Genomic DNA, 20895 nt, shown 5'->3' on the forward strand with positions numbered 1-20895 from the left:
GTGCTATAGGCTGGCACTTTACTCTCCTCACCTTGCCTCATGGGCGGGTGGACCTGCAAATGTGGTTGCATATGTAGAAAACAAGAATTCCTGCCTGTGCTGAAATGTTCTGCTTAGGGGTTTACTCACATGAAGAAGTTAATATAACATTTCATTGCCCAATAGATATACAAACAACTTACATTGGAGCTCCTCTTGCGACTGGCTCTTTCGCTAGAGATAACCTCTAAATTAATGAAGTGTCTCTAAATGCCAGCAATCACTGCATCTCCCTTTTCCTCCCAACTAGAAGCAACAACAAACACTCAAAAACATTAGCCTAACTGTCATTTATGATAAATGTTCCAAAGATTAGATGTTCCCAGCATATCACCCTAATGTGAGTCTTTACCATACAGTTCCTTTCTCTGTGGCAGTCTTTTCAGAAAGGTTCTTGGAGGACAGCTCCCCTTTTCCGGGTGGCTGCATTGTGGGAGGAGTTCCGGGACCTCCCAGTGACCGGGGGTGGGCAGAGGGATGCTGCCCATGTCAATAGGACACCTAGCCGCATCACGCCCCCTGCTGACCATCGGGTTAGCTGGGGGACGTGGCCACTTGCCATTTAAACTGAGGAGTGGCTGGGAGAGTGACCTCCATTTGTCCCCTTTGTTGGATCTGGGCCGGTTCTCCTGCGGGCTTTGGCCTGGGCCTCGCCATGCAATCATTATGGAGCATTCACCTTCCTCCCTGATGTTCAGAGCCTTTGTTCTTCCAGGGATCATCTCTATAACCCCATCCCTATCCCTTCCATTTACTGCAGGAATGTGTCTCTCAATTACAGCACTCACTACACTGTTCTTGGTGCTTTGCCTAGGACAGCAGAGGACAGATCTTGATCTCCTAGGTTGCTGGATGATTTGCAGTAAGAGATTCTGACCCCTAATTATTTAACAATAGGAACGACCAAAACTTGCTAAATTAGGCAAATTATCTTTTTCTGTTATAGCTCAGATGAAACAGATGTATATCTGTATATTCAGATCATATAGCCACTACACTACCCTGCCACAGTTACGTAGTTGGTGGAGGGAGTTATAAATAGCAAGTTCACAGGGAAAGGGAACAAGCTTTTGAGTTCTCCAGAATGCTTCATTAGGCTAGATGATAAACCAAGTAAATAGGGAGAGAAGGGGGGTGGGGGAGTTAGCTGGTGGCAAAGCCATGAGTCTGTATCTTGTTTTTCTTCTTCTTCTTTGGCGATCACTTGTAGCTGAGTAAGACTGTCTTCCATAAACACGGTTTTAACCATGAGTCCGTAAGTGACTGTGGAGGCCAATTCTGAACCTGCATGTCCTTCCACAGGGGGGACATTGGTTCCCGGGCAGGAGTTGATCACGGTGTGAATTTGCCAAGCATGCCTTCCTCTACATACTTCTAGCTACCATCCCAAACAATCCATTGTATATAGCCAGGCCCTACGTTACAGCCGCATCTGTTCCAACTCTACAGACAGAGACTCTCACCTAAGAGATCTACAGCAAACCTTTTAAGAACCAAAATATCCACCTGAAGAAGTTAAACAACAGATCAACAGAGCCAGACGAATACCCAGTCAACAGAGCCAGACTGCTGCAAGACAGACCCAAAAAAGAAAATAACAGAACACCACTAGTAATCATATACAGCTCCCAAGTTAAAACAGTTCAACGCATCATCAGAGATCTACAACCTCTCCTAGACAATGACAGTTCTCTTTCTCAAGCTCTGGGAGGAAGACCTTTCATTGCCTACAGACAGCCACCCAATCTTAAACAACTCCTCACCCACAATAATACAACAACCAGACTTAACATGGACACTGGTACCAGAGCCTGCAATAAACCCAGATGCCAACTTTGCTGCCACATACACCCGGACAACACCATTACTGGCCCGAACAATATCAAACATACCATCTCAGGACTATTTAATTGCTCATCTTCTAACATTCTGTATGCCATCAAATGCCAACAGTGCCCTTCAGCCCTCTATATTGGACAAACAAGCCAAACCCTACGCCAAAGGATAAATGGACAGAAATCTGATATCGGGAATCACAAGACAGAGAAACCAGTAGGAGAACACTTCAATCTCCCAGGACATTCTATACAAGATCTCAAAGTAGCTATCTTCTTACAAAAGAATTTCAGAAATAGACTGGAAAGAGAAGTTGCTGAATTGCAACTTATTACCAAACTTAAAACCATGGAGAGACCTGGTATGAATAGAGACATTGGATTCTTACCTCATTATACATGATACAGCTATTTTTAGCCATCTCACCCCTTGCTTTTTCCTGTAAGACCAATTGCAGTCGTTAACAGTCGTCAACAGGTTTACCACACCTATCAGCCAATCACCCATTCCCACCACCCTTCTCAATAAAACCCCTCCCCACCCTCTAACTTACCTTGCCATGGTTTTCCCAGTAGTGATGTATGGAAGTGAGAGCTGGACCATAAAGAAGGCTGATCGCCGAAGAATTGATGCTTTTGAATTATGGTGCTGGAGGAGACTCTTGAGAGTTCCATGGACTGCAAGAAGATCAAACACATCCATTCTTAAGGAAATCAGCCCTGAGTGTTCACTGGAAGGACAGATCATGAAGCTGAGGCTCCAATACTTTGGCCACCTCATGAGAAGAGAAGACTCCCTGGAAAAGACCCTGATGTTGGGAAAGATGGAGGGCACAAGGAGAAGGGGACGACAGAGGACGAGATGGTTGGACAGTGTTCTCGAAGCCACAAACATGAGTCTGACCAAACTGCGGGAGGCAGTGGAAGACAGGAGTGCCTGGCGTGCTCTGGTCCATGGGGTCACGAAGAGTCGGACATGACTAAACGACTAAACAACAACAACAACACCCTCTAACTTCTGTTTCAGTGTATCTGAAGAAGTGTGCATTCACACGGAAGCTCATACCAATAAACAAACTTAGTTGGTCTCTAAGGTACTACTGGAAGGAATTTTTTTTTCCAAATGCATTTGTTGAGGATGGTATTCAATTAAATTTTAATCAGAGTAGACACATTGAAATTTAGTCATGCTCATGAATTTCAATGGGTCTGCTCTGAGTAAAACTTACATTGATTATCACCCAATGTCTTTTATCATAGTCATTGACAGCCAAACACTATTTCAAAGATAACAATACAATATCCAGAGCACAGGTAACATGGGGAAGGTAAACAGGGCATAGGCTATTGCCAGGGGAATATCTGTACAGATGTGGCTTTCTTTAAATACACACACACACACACACACACACACAAACACACACACACTCCCTCTCAAGAGAAATGTGTGTTCCAGCACTGAAAAGATGCTTAGGTCATCACTTAGCTCAATAAATTTTCCTGTTGCTTATCTCTACCAACTGCTTGAACATTTCTTACAAATTTTATCTCATCTATATAGGAAAGAGAATAAAAAGTGATAAATGTGGTAGATGGTTGCCGGATTTCTAAAGATCAGCTATAGTTCTGGCAGCAAGGATGTATTGAAGACTTGTCTTCTGAGGCCTCAGGTGGTGTGATAAAGGATTTGACAACCTGCTGTGTGGCATGATCTCCATCATTTTTTGCTTAAGTGCAAGAAATTGAAAAGCAACACTCTCAAGACTGACTCAGCTCCTGTTTTCTAAAAACAAAAATCCTTACACTGTAGGGTTGCCAACTTCCAGCCAGACACAACCTTCTATGTTCTCCTCGTAGCACCTGCTTGCCATGTGACCTCTACCCTCATAAAATGGAATTAACTGCACCACACAGGGTAGCCTAACGCAAGAGGGAAGCTCTGTTTTTAGTACCATATGCAGCTGCATAGAGTTTGAGGAAGTGGAGAAGTTAAAATAAACAAGCAGTTCAAGATTGTGTGAATAGGACAAAGGAGGGATTAATGACATGCCTGCCAGTGATGTCATAGGCACTATCCAATAGGGTCCTGCAACATTTGCATAACCACTGTCCCCAGCAAGTAACAGGAAGCACAGTAGCTGTGTTTTATGGGGCAAACAACAGTTAAACATATTTCACTTACGATACTAGAGGCCCAAGTGGCACCCGCAGCATAGAGCAGATTCCACCAGATGGTGCTGGTGTGCCAAATGCGACCCCTCCTGGACAGAAGCAGCCTGGTCATAAGTATCTGGTAACCTTCAGATCAGATTGCTGCAACTCTGCTATAGGCAGGACTACCTTTGAAGAGTGCTTGGAAGCTGTTGTTACTCCAAAATGGTGTAACTGCTGGGCTACAAATTGGGACCAGGCAATGGAAACTATCTCCCTGGTTTTAAAACAGCTGCACTGGCTGCCATTTCATTTCTGAACTCAAAGCAATGGGCTTGATGATGAAAGCCCTATAGAGATTGGGAGCTGGGTAACAAAAGGACCACATTGCCCCACATAAGCTTGTCCATGTGTCAGGTTATCTGCTGGCCTGTATTGCACCTTTACATACCGTATGTGGGTTGTAACACACATGTCCAACTCACAGGTGGACTCTGCATTCATTTCTACTGTGCAGGTTAAAAGCTTTCTGTGTTGGGACATCATTGGCTTCTATGTCCCGAGTGCACTAAAAATATACATCCTTGGTTCTGAAGCATTTAAAAAAAAACAGGAAACAGTCATTTGCAGAGGGTAACTGTCTTAATTTGTTGCAGCAAAAACTGTTATTCTGTCATCTTAAAGACACATTTATTGTAACATGAGTTTTCAAGGTCTGCAGTCCACTTCATCTGATGCACTATGTGTTTGTTTACATTTTTATGCTGCCTTTCCTCCAAGCAGCTCAAGGCTGGCACACACAGTTCTCGCCTTCCCCATTTTTATCCTCACAACAACCATGTGAAGTTCAGCCAACAGAGCATGACTGGCCCAAGGTAACCTAGTGAGTTCATGGCTGAGTGGGGATCTGAACCTGGGTCTCCCCAGTCCTAGTCCAGTACACTAGCCACTATACTATACTACACTGCCACAGTTATATAGTCAGTGGAGGGGATTATAAATAGCGAGTTCACAAGGAAAGGGAACAAGCATAAATGCAACAAAACAGTGCGCAAGCTTTTGAGTTTTCCAGAACGCTTCATCAGGCTAGATGATAAACCAAGCAAATGGGGAGAGAAGGAGGGTGGGGGAATTAGCTGGTGGCAAAGCCATGAGTCTGTATCTTGTAATAGTCTTAAGAAGGGGGAATGTAGCAGACATTCAAATGATGTGTTATAGGTGCTTTGCGGGTCTTTGGCCACACCAAAGCCTTTTGGGAAGGTGGAATACACAACTTTTCCCATCTCTGGAAATGGAAGAAGCTGCTGTTACCCAAATCTCTCTCCAACCTTAGGTGAAACACACAGATTCCTTGGTAGGTAGAAAACAAGAATAAAGACAAACTGTGTGTTTTTTTATATTAACAAAGGTGCAAGTTAAATTAGGTGGTTTGGTAGGTAAATTTCCATAATTATGTGATTAACAGTGGTCATTCACAAAACAGCTATTGTTGCTAATGCAGATATACTGGGATTAGTAAGCCAATTAACACTGGTGGTGTAACAAAAACCCTTTTACCCTATTCAGTTCACAGATAGCAGCAATGAACCTCTTAATGAATTGTAATTGAGCACTTTCCCAGTGCAGTCTCCCTTTGAAGTCCCTTTGTACAGACACTTTAAAGTCAGTAGCAGAATAAGCTGGGAAGTTGAAAACCTTATTAGTTTCTGAATATATTGCCATTTCTGCTGTCAGATCTGTGCCCACTCTTTTAGGTAGAGACTAACCTGTTTTCCCTATGCAGAATGCAAAAGCAATAAATATAGCCTTCAAACGTTAGATGTCCACCACCCAAATATTTGCTTAGGAATAACAGCATTTCACAACAGGAGTTTTTTTCATGACCTTATTGACTCAACTCTGCCATTAATGATTGTGTGAAGCCCAGCTGGAAGTTCACAATAATATTTGATTGATGCCATCAAAAAATGGACCTGCAATCACATGCGCAGGAGTGGTCTACCAGACTGCTTCCTCATAATAATCTAAGCAGCTCTTCATTTGATTGCAATTCACTTCTGTGTCTCAGTTTTGCTTGGTTAGCAGTGATCAGAAAAAATGTCACACTTCAAGCATACACGGTCTCCTTTTGTGTATATATTTAGCTAGAACCTCAGAGCCCTGTGATTTTTTTAAAAAAGTACAAGTCTAGAGTAAATACCCTGCATAGTTAGGAAATCCTCCCTAACTGTGGGGAGACTTAGACCACGGTCCATCTATTTCTACATTGCATTTCTCAAAGTCTATTTGAAAACCCCACGAATGGAATACGATGCTGATAGCCCATCCTCTGCTGCTGGTCCCTGGTATCTTGAGGTAAGAAGTATGCTTCCTTTGAATATTATGGTTCCATCTTTGGCTATTATGAGTAAGAGCCATCAACAACCAACTTCCTGCCCTTGAATTTGTCCTATAAAAGGAAAAAAGCAGCATAGGTTAGGGCACAATTTCATTTCCGACTCTGTTCTGCTTCCTAACTCTTAAATGGAAATAAGGGACAGAGTGGTTGCAAAAGAGTGAAAATGTATCTTCTAGCATCCAATGAAGTTGAATGTTGGAGGATTCCAGACAAATGAAAGGAAGTGCTTCTTGACACAGCACATAGCTAAACTATGGAATTTGCTTCCACACGATGTAGTGAGGATTAGATAAATTCATGGAGGATAAGGCTATTATTAGTGGCTAAGCGAACAAAAGAACTTCAGTGGGAGGTTGCATTGTGAAACTGCTCAATTACAGTTCATCAACTGCTTCACTCAAAAACTGAACTAGGAGAAAGGATTTTTATCACATTACATCTGTTAATTGATTTACCAATGTGACCACTGTTAATTAAGTAATTGTCGCTGTCTGCATTTTCTGCATTACAGTTCCCACTGTTTACAATCCCGCCTCCATCTGTAACCCAGGATAACACTTCATGCATATGATGGAGTGGACTGTAATCCAGGAAAGCTGATGCCATAATATATTACTTACTCATTAAGATGCAATAAACCTCTTTCTTGTTTTGTTAGGTAAATTGCTACTCTAGTCATTTTTAAAAGAACAGATTAGGAAAAAGTATCCTGACAGCCAGATCTCTTTTGAGTGTTTTGAAGGAGACAGCCATCAGAGTTTGAAGAAGGTGAAACATACTTATCTACAAGAAGAGGGAAGGGGTGCGGGTGTGGGTGTAAGTGAGAGAAAAGTATAGGGGAAAGAGATAAGTTTATCCTTTTCAGAAGAGGTGTATAGATGGAGCCAACTTACAGCTGGGAATTTGATATGGAATAGCAGATGTGATGCCTTCTTTTCTTATCTTAGTGAATACTCTGTATATTTGTAAATAAAGGAAATATTACTACCATGTACGAAGTCTCCAGTGGTTTCACTTCCAAAGGAAACCATACTTGGGTAGTACTTCCCCTGGAACTTTTAATTGATTGAGGAAGTGGGCAATACACAAAAGAAGCCTCAGGTATCCTCAGGCCATGGAATGAAAAGATCCCAGCTTATCACTGGCATTTCCAGTAGGGGTGGAGGGAGCATAGCTTGGTGGTAGAATGTCTGCTTTGTACACAAAGATCCCAGAATATCCCTGGCATTTCCAGTTAAAAACTGATGGGGAAGACAACTGAGACTCTGGAGCTACTGCCAGCCAGAGCAGGCTGTACTAGGATAGAGGGACAAATAGTCAGATCTAGGATGGTATCTTGTGTCCCTTCTATTGAAATACACGAAATCTATGCCTGCCGTTTCTATGCAAAGATCTAGCATATGCAAGAGAAGCCAGGGACCGTTGACCACAGCAATTTTCTGTTCTCCAAACAGTGGTTACTAGCAACAATGGTTATGCTCTACCTTTACTGGTTGTACGCTTCTGAATACAAGTAGCTGGGAATTGCAGGTGAGAAGAGCACTGTTGTGCCAAGGTCCTGCTTGCAGGTTTCCCATGGTTGGCCCATCTGGTTGGCCACTATGAGAACTGGATTCTGTGCTGGACTGGGTGGATCACTGACCCAGCAGAGCTTTTCTTAAATTCTCCAAATTCTTGGGAGATTATAGGACGATTGATCAGGACTGTGATAGCTATATGGAATTTGGTTGCATGAATGTCATGTTTTTGGTGAGGTACAGTTACGTTAATACACAATTTCCACACATAATACATTTTTGTGCTATCAGTGAAAAGGTACACAAGCTATGCCTTCACCAGGTTGTGAACCTCTACAAAAGATGATTTAAAAAAAAAATATTTTATTAATTTAACAGTAGAAAAATAGGACAATAAGAACACACACAAAAATATAAAACACAACAATACAAACTTTCACAATACATAAAATACAAACATTTAACAAGAGAAAAAAAGAACAATCAACACACAAAAAATAGAATAAGAAAAACACAAATCACTCTTTTCTAATTATTCATCTTCAATTAACTTATTTTCCTGACTTCCTCACGCCTCCCTTTTTAATATCCCTTTTTAACAATTAGTTCAGCAAATTCGTATCCTACTACTTTATCCTTATATATTTTACCTCCCAAATTTCAAATTTTTATCTCTTATTACTAGAACCCCTTCATTTTATTTCAATGTCATCAGCATTCATACATTTTACAATACTTCTGTAAATAAATTTTAAATTTCCTCCAATCTTCTTCCACCAACTCTTCTCCCTGGTCTCGAATTCTGCCAGTCATCTCAGCCATTACAAAAGATGATTTTTAAAGAATTTTCTCATTAGAAGATGCTTGCATCCTTGTTCTACAGCTCCAGTGTAGTAACACATTATTAGCAGAGGGACATAGGGGGAACGCTGCCTGCTGGTACATGATTCTCTATGACTTGACTTGACCCTTTTGTGTATTACTGCCAACTGCATGGTGTTGCAAGCAATATCACGTTTGGGTAAGGATCTACAGTACCAGCCAGAATGTTAAGGTTGACACATTATTGGCTAAAAATACGCAAGGAATCCATGTGTTCCGGGCTGTAAAACTGCACTATGTTTGAGAATTGGAGAGTGGGAACTTAAGAGGTTTGAGATTTCATTGCACTTCCCCCCACCATTAGTTTCCTCCTGCTGCCAGATGGAACTCTCTATTGTTATTATTAAGCCAAAGACCCAGGTTGGCCTGTGAAACACCATTAACAAAGCAAAGTATCCAGTTCATGAATGTAGCTTAGTGATGTAAGATGTGCTTTCCAAGTCTCATCACAGCTTGGAAAGACACTTGCTTGAAAGACAATACTGCGTTGGAAAGATCATGGTCTGATTCAGTGTGGCCATTTCATAAGTTCATATGAATAGAGAAATCAGATGCTGGATTAGCTGTCTCCTGTTTATTTTAAATGTAATAATTTGTATTAATGGGAAAAGCCATTTGGCTTTAACAGTGGACTGTCAGATATATAGTCTACAAATATTTAGAGAGATTACATAGGGTCAGAGCTGCAAGCAGATCTTTCTGAATATAACCTAGCCCCTAGTGGAGGAGCCTGATAAAATAAAAAAGCCCTCAATCTGTTAAGTCATTGTTAGGTCAAAGGAGGGCACTGTAGCCATCCACTTTAACAGATTGGTTGTCTGGGATGGGGGTGGAAGAGGGAGAAATTTCATCACAGAGATGAAGTGATTTCTCAATTGCTGAGGAAAGGAGCAGAGGAACTTGTGTGTGTGTGTGTGTGTGTGTGTGTGTGTGATGTCACAGAATTCTTTATCACCACGCTGTGAAATATAATCCTGACGTTTTGCAAGCCAATAAAAGACAAGATTACATTACAATTTTAACGTTCACACTACAAATTATATATCCACTGCAGATACCAGTGTACAATACGAAATGTAGATTTACATTTCCTGTTGTAGAATTAGGGTTAAGCCATTTGAGGGTGCTGAATACAGGGAGGGGCAGTTGGTTAGGGTCCCAAAGATTTGCATGTGCAGGCTCACACTCAAGTACACACATCCTTCCACCCCCACCCCCACAGAGACATGCACACAGCCACACAAATTTGCAGGCCCATGTGCAGTGGGCTGGGGGCCACTGGGATGCAGAAGTAGCAAAAGTGACATGACACCAGCTTGGGATCGAAATGGCCACAATATTATTGATTACAGATGCAATGAGGTGCTCCTTCATAGCTGCAGGGACAAACGGTAGCTCATCCACCTCCCCAAGCTCGGCGCTGGCGGGAAATATAGGGACATTCTGGGATCAAATCAGAAGCCAGGATGACTTTCATAATTCCAGGACGGTCCCTGGAAAACAGGGACACTTGGAGGCAATGGGAAGGAACCTTTGTAAAACATAGTAAATGCTCAGGCTAGTGCTTTGCACCTCTGCTGTTAAAACAAATGGGATGCTTAGTTTAATCCTGTGCTTGGCTATTTGGAAGTAAATCTCACTGTGTTTAACTTGGGCCTATTTCCAAACAAGCATGCATAGGGTTGCAGTCTTACAAATGCTCAAGCTTGGGTGGACTGGATGTTGCCTATTAGTATTTAAAAGGTCACCTTCCCAAATACAGAAGGTGGAGCAGAGAGTGTGCCCAGGTCCAATAGAAACCAGGGTATCTGCAACTTTAATAGCTGTGTAGAAGAAGAAATTTCAGCAGGTAAGAGTTTGTCATGCAGTTAAAATAAGCAAAGAAATGTCCATGGAACATTCAATGCAACAATGAAGGTTATATAACAGTAGGCTGGTAATTTTAGGTGTGCCACCGTCTAAAAGTTCTGTGGCTTGGTTGGTGTGTATTTGGAAGCTTAAACTTTCTGAAACTTACTCATTAGGAGGTGAAACTTTGCCAGGATATTCCCCTGTTTTCCATCTAAGAAATCAAATAAAAAATTATCACACAGTGTTCGTTATTGCTGGACATGCATGCACAGCCATATCATTTGGTTGCCTAGCAACCTGGGGGTGGGGAGAGGACTGGCAAGAGGAAGAAAGAGAAAGAGAAAGCTTAGCAGAAAACACTCTGAGCAGCAGAAGAAAGGCAGTCTGACATTTCATTTAAGGTAGGTTTGGATTGGTTCTGGCACAGCACAGTGTGGTCCAGGTTATTGATGATGGTTCATAAAGGGGAACCTCACCTGTCTTGCAAAATGGCTAAGGTTTTGTAGCAAAGCTTGCTATGTCAAATCCTGTGAGTTTCAAATCTTTCTTATTTAGAAATGGGGAGGAAAAGGTGAGGGCTTGTTTTTGTGGAACAACACAATACTTGTGCTGTGGTCTTCGGTCAAGACAGTCTGTAAACATGAGAACTGAGTTGCTTTTGAAATATAATAGCTTCTGTGTAGAGGAGTGAGGGCATATTTTTCATCACCACTATTGTTGAGTTGCAGAAATACTTTGTGATCAGAACATGATCTGCTCAGGGGGTAATAGAATGCCCTTTCTGAAAGCAAGAAATAAAATAGTATTACTCTTAGCAGCAGGAAGACTAATTTTTAATACTGTGTTTTGATTGTTGCAAGCCACTCTGGTACCTTGTGGGTAAAAGGTTGGCAATAAATGGTAATAATTATTTTTAAATCATTTTTGTCTTACTTGATGTGTATGTTACATAGTATACCATTATTAAAGCAGCAGGAATAAGAAGAATTATTTTGATAAAATTGGAGGAGTGGTTAGAGTTCATGTTTTTCATGCAAAAGGTTCCGAGCTATGATCAATGGTCTGACATGCTAAAAGCCAACTTTGTGTTTCTGAGTATAAGATACAAACATGTGATTAATTAATTTTCTATTATTTGCTACTCCTCCGTACTTCCTGGCAGAAGTAGGCAGTTACTGTATTTTCCTCCACCCTCAAAACGCAATAGGTTTTTCTGTCTGCCTCTGAAAAAAGCAAGAAGTTTGGGAATATTAAAAAAACACACAACTGTTGACACATTTTATGACAATAATTTGACTAAGGAAGAACATGCAACTCAAATGTATTGGAGAAAGAAGTTTTAGTTGTTGAGTGGCCAATGTCACTTGAACCAGGCTTTCTGATATTTGATAACTAGTCATTCATTTAGTCCACAGGGACTTTACAGATATTTAGACACTGTTCTAAAATTTTGATTAGCGACTAGGCAGATCCTATTGCACTTTTTGTTCTACAAACAAAGGGAAATGTCAATCTTTCAAGATCCAACAACTAAATTCTATCTATGTCTTCTTCTTGTTGCTATTCTCTCTAAGCACATCCACCTTGATTTTCTTCCATTGGATTACCAATTTGATTTCAGACAATCGGAACAGGAAGTTCCATGTGACAGCCCTTTAGATATTTGAAGATGGCTATCATAGCTCCTCTCAGTCTCCTGTTACCCAGGCTAAACATACCCAATTCCTTCAACTATTCCTCATAAGGCTTGGTTTCCAGACCCTTTATCATTGCCTTCCTCTGCACACCTCGAAACCTCCTAATGACAAGAAAGACTGCTGCCAAAATGATAACCACTTTGGCGGCAAACACCCTTGCTGTGTTGCACGAGGTAGCATTCTGGATGGAGATTTGGCCCCATCACGGTCCTCCGAGTTATCTGTTGTCAGACTTTTCCCTCTGCCAACAGGCAAGCTTTCTGAGGACTGAATTTTTCTAAACAAGAGAACCCCATCATTTTATCATCAACTTTAGCTCTTTGCAAGGTAAGTGCTTGAAGTTGTGTAACTGGTAGCACTTAGTGCCCCTCATCCAACATCTAAGGTACTTTTTCTTCTTCTCCTTAGATCTTTTAAGTTTAGATTACTTGAAAAGACACCACTCTCCACCACCCCCGCCCCCATTTCTGTTGTGGTTAATAATGAGAATAATTAAAAATGCCATTTAATTTACAGTAATTCTTAAGTGGCATTCCATTTGCATAACAACTAGAACACACTGGATAAACAGTTGCTAGGTAACTGGAAATTCTTCTTCACTCTTCTCCACTATTCCAAAGGAAGCTCCCACGCCCAGAACCTTTCACATCATACAAGGTAAATACTTTGTCAGGAGGATATGTGAGGAAATGCTGAGGATTGGGCGTAAGACCACAACCCCTGGCTTCACGTTCCATGAACCAGGGAATGTAGCACATTTTGCTCCAATATGCCATCATCAGAACGCTAAGAAATAATCTTAGCTACAGAGCATAGCTTGCTGAGAACCCACAGTGAATGTAGTTTATTTGCTCTCACTGGTAGTGGAGTGGAGCAGAACAGACCGAAAAAGAGCAATTAACAATAGTGTACCCTGATGCGCAGATAAGGCCAATATGATTGATGCTGGACTTTGCTGCTTCAGGAGACTGGTCTAACTAGTCTCCTTCCTATTGTGTGAGTGCCAGATTTCCCATTAGGCAGGAGATCTGGGTTTAGATCCTTGAATGCCTTTTCTAAAGCTTCAAAGCAGCTATTGAGTAGGGCTGTGAATTTATTGAGGATAGCAACAGGGAAAGGGCGTATTTAACCGTTTCCCCTTGTGACATGTTCATGACTGAAGTCCTCTTCCTCCACCCAAGCTGAAGGCATTAATACAGAGGTCGGCAACCTTATCAGAGGATGGGCTGATCGACGCTTCGTCCTCAGAGGATGGGCCAGAACGTGTGCGCACGCAAGCTCTTCCAGGTCAGAGGAGCGCCCGTGCACGTGCGCACGCTATTTCCGGCGCTCCTGCGACCTGGAAGAGTGCTAGAAATAGCGTGTGCGCATTCTCATGGGCGCTTCTCCGTCCCCCACGCAAGAGCACATGCTTTTTCTGGTGCACATCCGGGTCAGAGGAGTACCCGTGCGCATGCGCACAGGTACTATCAACCCGGATGTCAGTCCCCGTGCCATGTTGGTAAGAGCGGGCGGCAGGGGGCGCCATGAGCCTGTTAGACAAGCCTCGTGGGCCGCTACAGGCCCATGGGCCTTAGGTTGCCGACCCCTGTATTAATATAACTGAGGGTAGGGAAACAGGACACTTACAGAAACCTGAACCACTTTTTGTCACCATTTGCATTAGGCGTAAATTTGTTCCCATTGGGATTTCTTGTAACAGGACTAAGTGTTAACCCAGTAACACTTAATAAAAACTGTTATTTTAAGGATGTGGAGTCAGTGAGAAATTGAAGTATTTTAAGGGTAACCAATCTAGTTGCCGCCAGATGTTGTGGACTAGAACTCCCATCCCTAACCATTCGCCATGCTGGCTGAGGATGATAGGAGTTGTCGTCCACAACATCTGGAGGGCCCCATGTTAGCTACTCCTGGTGTAATGCTTCGTTGTATAGAAGGGAAAAAATAGAGAAACTAATCTGATATCTAGGCAGCCAAGTACACGATGGTGACTAGTGCAGAGCAGGAACTAAGAGATGAACTATGTGCCAGATATTGATTGATTTATTTAGGACATTTCTACCCTGCCTTTCCCCTAAAAATAGTGCTCAAGGTGGCTGATAGAAATGAAAATCAACAGTGCAAATACCATCTAAAAAAAGCTGCCCGAAATCAATAAATTAGTAACAGCAGGAGTAAAACCACACAGTGTGAAAAGCACAGGTGAACAAGATGTTAATGACGAAGTTAGGCAAAACTAGGAGAGGGGATTCTAAACACAGCAAATTCCAAACACTCTCTGGAAGGCACCCTACTAATATCTAAGGATCAGGAGGGCACAGAGAGGCCTCATTCTGAAGGACTTAATTTATGTTAAGTTTGTTAGGGAGTAGTGCCTTCAGGGATCATGGTCCCAATCCAGTTAGATCTTTAAAGGTTAAAATCAGCACTTTGGAGTATGCTTGGAAGCAAAACTGGCAGCCGGTGTTGAATTTCTTAAAGAAGTGGTGGCCGAAGATCACCCATATGCCTTTGTGGGTGATTACTCAGCAGAACAAAGTAAACAAATATAGAGAGAAGTGAGATTCTGCTGAATCCTGAGGAAACAGACTGAGGATATCTCTTTAGAAGGAGCAATCCTGTGTCAGGTTCTGAGGAATATTAGCAGGCTTGGTCAGTAGTGCCTTCTGTTAAAGGAGGGGTGGGGAACCTTGTTGAGCCTCAAGGCTGCATTCCTTCATGGGCAGACGTCCAAAGACTGCAAGCTAGTGGTAGGTGGAGCAACAGATGTGACTCATACCTTTCTACAGTGAGCTACATTCCAGCCGCACAAAGCTGGAGATTTCTACACCTAGATCTCCATCCTCTGACCAGGTAAGCAAGAAACACCAGTGCAGTTTCAAGGACAAATTCCAGCCGGGCAAAAGCACTCAAGCAATATGTGGAGCAGGGCTAGTGATGGATGTGGTCTGGGGTGAGTTCCTATAGACAGAGAGGCAAAGCCTGAGGTCCCCCACCTAAGGGCCCGCCCCTCCAGCTTTTGACCCACGCAGCTCTGAGGGAAGAGGCAACCTGTGACCAAAATGTGGCTCCTTGGTCTTCAGCAGTGTTAAACTTTTGGTTAATGTGTGTACACACCAGAAGTTGATTGTGGACAAGTGCCACAGAGGCCTTTAATTTCACAACTTTCCATTGTGTGTTCACTGCATTCTGGTGCCCATGTGTTGGATAATCCTATGGATGTGGTTTACAACAGTATGCAACAGCCTTTCCCTTCCTCCATTTTGTTTTGTTAAAAACTTTCTATTGAAAAGTGTATTGGTTTATACAGATAACATTTCCCAACCCCTACTTCCACTTTACCTCTTTTTCTCCCTTTAAACCAGTTTTCTCCAATCGGGGCCATCTACATGTTTTGGATTACAACTCCCATCATCCCTGACTGTCATCCATGCTAGATGGGGATAATGGGAACTGGAGTCCACAATCTGGAGAGCTCCAGCTTGGGGGAAGGCTGCTCTAAAGGATTAATTGCTATAAAGTCAATTATCCAAAGCTAACAATATTATTGGCAGCTAGCTTTCACCATAGGTAGAGCACGTTGAGGAAAACACCACCATCTGCACATTGTGTGCCACACTTATGGGCATGGTGACTGCAGCAGGCAGTGTAGTAGATTGGGTGAGGACTGCGGAGACCTTTGGAAACAATATTGGTACCTGTGTGAGCTCTTAAAAGTGGCAGTCTCTGGGTTGGGGCATAGTAATCCTACTTATAACAAAACACAACTAGAGCTCTTTATTGTGCACATGCAGTAAGCCTGCAACTTAAGCACATTTAGCATTCAGCTTTATGCATTTGGCAAAATAATAAATATATAATATAATAAATAATATTATTATTATATATTATGTATGCACAATGGCGAACTCTACATAATCAGAGTTACAAATCACCAGGGCAGGGAGCGGGATAGAGCCTTCACAAGTACAAGAGATTCTCTGCTTTAACCTAAGGACAGCTGTAAAGACGGAGACCATGATATGCTGAGAAGAGGACGGGGGCTTGTCAGCATGGCTAAATAGGGCTACAGCCTTATGTAATTCCAATTCAGTCATACATAGCCATCTTGGCTGTGAGTCCTGGAAGACCTGCCCCTTGTCTTGCTGGTCTTTTTGACATCTGGCTTGGGAGGTCAAGGCTGACTGACTCCCGCTACAAAAGTTGAAGTTGTTGAACAGATTATTGGGCTGGGGTATTGTTTGGGCAGAGCTTTCCAAACTTTTTATGTTGGTGACACACCTTTTAGACATGCAGCATTTCATGACACAGTAATTCAGTTTTGCCCACAAACCAGAGATTAAACTAACCCCTTTCGGGCTCCGGGAGGAGCGTGGGAAGCGTTTGTGCAACACACCTACACACTGCAGCCAACAGAGTAACGTGTCGCAACACACAGTTTGGAAAGCACTGGTTTAGGGGGTTGTGTTGCTGTTATTGATATTAAATTTTTGTGATTATTTTTTAGATATTATTTATGTGGAAGTTCTTCAGTTTGGTTGTGTACTTTTTCATGTGTTTTATTATTTGACTACTTTTGCTATGTTTGTAATTATGTATTCATTTTCATGTTGTAAGCCACCATGAGCATGGTTTTAACTATAGAAAGGTGGCGTAGAAATAAAAAGATGACGATAAAACAGGAAAGCGGGTAGAAAAGTTAAGCCTAAATTTCCAGTTGTGAAAATGGTTTCTGATTGTATTAGTTTTGAAAGTTGTTACTGTGCCGCTTCTCTCACATCTGGTTAAACATTCTTGATATTTACTGACTTTTCTGCTCCGCAAGGGCTCCATCTGATGTCTATGTTTTAAACAAAAGAATTCTCCTCTCTTTCAATATTGACTCAACAAACATAGCTACGCTTAGGGTCTCCTCAAGTATTTGGGTTCTTGCATGGTCAGCACGTAATGGATTGATCTCAAGGATCAGAGATTGGGACGAGCAGTTAGTACTACTTGGCCAGGTGTAATCAAACAGAGGGACGCGGGTGGCGCTGTGGGTAAAAGCCTCAGCGCCTAGGGCTTGCCGATCGAAAGGTTGGCGGTTCGAATCCCCGTGGCGGGGTGCGCTCCCGCTGCTCGGTCCCAGCGCCTGCCAACCTAGCAGTTCGAAAGCACCCCCGGGTGCAAGTAGATAAATAGGGACCGCTTACTGGCGGGAAGGTAAACGGCGTTTCCGTGTGCTGCGCTGGCTTGCCAGATGCAGCTTTGTCACGCTGGCCACGTGACCTGGAAGTGTCTCTGGACAGCGCTGGCCCCCGGCCTCTTGAGTGAGATGGGCGCACAACCCCAGAGTCTGTCAAGACTGGCCCGTACGGGCAGGGGTACCTTTACCTTTACCTTTAATCAAACAGAACATCTGAATAGCAGGGAATATAACATTGGCACTGAGCCAAAGGGAAAGAACAGGAAAACAGAATTGAAGTGCCAGTAACAGCCCTAATGAGAATTTCTGAAAAGAACTGGATGGAAATTGATAGAAGAGCCATCATATCCTACTGTGCTAAAGAAAGAGCTGATGTTTCTTTTTGCTAAATTACAGAATTACATTACTGACAGACTCCGCTAGTGCAAACAGTCTCTACTAGTACTGCATAGGTAGGGAAATAATCATGGAAACATCCTAGAATAATGCACGTTCATATTTACATTGTGAACATCTGTATCATGCTAGATGCATGATTTTAAACAGATTCATGCCCCTAGTTGACCTGAGCCAATATTATTGCTCTTATTGTGGGACTTTCAGATTAAGTTCTTTGTTCGCCCAGTGGTTCCTATTTATAGTTTGAGCCTTAGCCTATTTAGGTTTGTTAGGTTGGTTTTGCAATTCCTTCACTTTCGTTTACACAAAGTTCACACTCTCTTGAAGCATTTGATGGAAAGATTAGAAACATCTGAGCACAGGCAACTTCTATCTGTGGCAAATCAACAGCGTTAAATACTACCAAGTGATTTGATCACATTTTCTGTAACACCGAGAGCTGTAACACAACATTTGACTTCTTACAAGCAATTTAGGAAGAAATATTTCTCAGCGAAAAACTGAAAAACATCATCACACATGGAAAAAAGCTCACCCATACAATGCGCTTCAGTACCTCCGCCGTCAGGTAACATGCAAGTTTATACTGGATTTTCTTTCCTTATCAGATTATCCACAAATCAGGAGAATCCTAATTTACCAGTGGGAAAGTGAGGACTGCCACTTGGATCAGGAGAATGTCACGTGGACACTGCAAAAACAAATAATTAGTGTTAGAAGCAGTTTCAAACCCACATTAAGCTCCACTGTAGATGAACCCTATGAATCTTGGAACAGGCGCATACAGCACTGGCTGTAAACTATAATGAGGTGAAACTATATTGAAATATAGCTATTGGAAACCACAGGCTAGTTATACTGGGAGGCAGGAATAATTTGAACACTGATGATCTAGCCTGTGCTCCTGGTGTTTCCTGGCTGTCTCTCCGTTATTTTTGGCAGCATCATTCATGACTAATCTTCCTACTGGTGCTCCTGAATCTTTTTCTAATGTGCAGAAGGAATGAGATGTTGCAAGAGAATGAAAGAGACATCTTAAAAAAATAATGCAATATCTATTTTAGTATTGTTATGGACTGCAGCTCAACTGTATCTTCTAAAATCTTCCTCACATTGTTCACGGAAGGCTTCCCAACATCTATGCTAGAGAGGATCTTGTGTGAGCTCCAGCAGAGGAGAAATTGCTGCACATGCACCCTGGATGATTGACTGCATCTGAGCATTGATGCTCCCTTTCAAATAGCATATTAATAAACCAATGGTACAGTCATCTCTATTCAGAGAGTTTACCAAAGTAGCAATATAAGTACCTGTATAGTTCATTAGAGAGTATTTCCACAACCAATAACAATCATGGGTGCTATTTTCATATAACCACAGAAGAGTGCTTCTGCATGTTTACTACTTTACATAATTTCCAACATGGAAATGAATGGCTTTGAATGTGCTCAGATGAGCAGCATGTGCACAAAGGGTGAGGGGGATGGGGGAGGGCAAAAGCAGAAGCCTGTTCACAACCCTACATCTTGCATTTAAGAGTTGAGGGCGATCAATAAGATAATAGTGCTGAAAACGCAGATGTTTGTCATCCAAGTGCCTCTTGGCTGTATTGATGACCCTGCTTAAAATTGTGAGCAATGATACATTGCTGTTCTGCTGATTTTCATATATTTCCAGTGCACATTTCAGATAACACATTACAGATGCCTCAAATTAGCATTGGCCTGTGCAAAGAGCAAGTTGTTACATAAGCGGAAAAATGTCCTTTCTGATATAAATTTACTGTCATTTTTACCTCGATGGGGATAAAAAATACATTTTGTTTTTTTCTTTGTCTTGACTCTTTTAATCTTGGCAGCCTAGAATGCCAATTCCTTGACTCCAGATAGCTGCTTCCAGAGTTTCCTCCAGAGAAAATATTAGCTGCATGAGATGCCTAGTGAACCACATCTGTATTCTGGGCAGTGGAATCAAATGAATAAAAAACAGAATAAAAGCTGCTGCTATTGTATACATATGTGTTGCAAGAGCATCATGCTTAGCTCAGTGGTGCCTGCAAAAGGTTCCTGCTTTGGTTCCTGGCACCGTGACTGAAACCCTAGAGAACAGCCCTCAGTCAGTATAGACAATATGACTAGATTAATCAACAGCCTGATTTGATGATAAGCAGCTTCCTGCAATCATCACTCCCCTTTCCCTCTCCCAAACATATTCCAGAGGAACAAGAAGGGGTGTTGCTGGCAGACAGTCTGCTAGACTCACATATCCCTGGAGATTGTGGGTGAAGCTGTGGGAAGGGAAGGGGGATAGAAAGAGAAATAAGGCCAGAGGAACAAGCTGCTGGGCAAGAGCTCTTGCAGAGTGAAAAATGTCATCATGGCTGCTGGAATAGGAAAAGTTTCAATGGTGGTGATGGCAAGGTTCAGGAAGGAGATGTTCAGTGTAGTCTTATCCATCTGTACTCAGAAGTAGTTTATTCCTGAGTTCAATGGGATATATGTCGGATTGCAGCCTTAGTCGCATCAACTGTCATCTTGTGGCTCTTAAACGTGGGGACTTGAGATGTCATATAGTCCCTTTTGTCATTTTTGATTGTACAAAATGTAGCTGTGCTTGCACTGCAAAAGGACACAAGCCCCGCCAAACACAGTTGTTATTAGCACTGAGGCTTGTAGGATGAACAGCAGACAATGTCTTCCTATTACTTAGTATATTTCCCCCTCAAGTGGAGTAGCTGTGCTTCCCTTTGTAATATGTTCAGATTTTGCTAGGCTGGTGACTAAGGAGCACATATCACCTTGAAATCCTTTAATAATATTCCTTGGCTGAGGTAAGAGCAGAAAGACTGCATCAAAGCAAAAGGAGGAAAGCAGAGTAGCACAGTGGCTTCTTTGAACATAGCATATTTTAAAATATTGCGGTACATTTTTAGTCTGCATGA

The 20895-nt window shown here is 42.2% G+C and overlaps 1 protein-coding gene and 1 long non-coding RNA gene across 3 annotated transcripts in view; one reads left to right on the top strand and one right to left on the bottom strand.

Annotated features, from left to right (window-relative positions):
* PLCL2 (phospholipase C like 2) overlaps positions 1 to 20895 on the top strand; it is a 137024-nt gene that overhangs the window by 25731 nt on the left and 90398 nt on the right. The window contains exon 1 of one of the 2 annotated variants that reach the window (XM_053359266.1): positions 11007 to 11074. The exons of the other annotated variant lie outside the window; for it this stretch is intronic. The gene's annotated coding sequence lies outside the window, so the exon portion shown is untranslated. Of the gene's footprint in view, positions 1 to 11006; positions 11075 to 20895 lie in introns of those variants that run through there. 2 annotated transcript variants of the gene reach the window in all.
* On the bottom strand, positions 6145 to 10936 carry LOC128398322 (uncharacterized). The gene is made up of 2 exons (XR_008327089.1): positions 10778 to 10936; positions 6145 to 6474 (listed from the first exon to the last, which is right to left on the bottom strand). It is a non-coding gene; the product is annotated as an uncharacterized LOC128398322 (long non-coding RNA).

The sequence above is a fragment of the Podarcis raffonei genome, chromosome 12 (genome assembly GCF_027172205.1).
Source record: "Podarcis raffonei isolate rPodRaf1 chromosome 12, rPodRaf1.pri, whole genome shotgun sequence".
Classification (NCBI taxonomy): domain Eukaryota; kingdom Metazoa; phylum Chordata; class Lepidosauria; order Squamata; family Lacertidae; genus Podarcis; species Podarcis raffonei.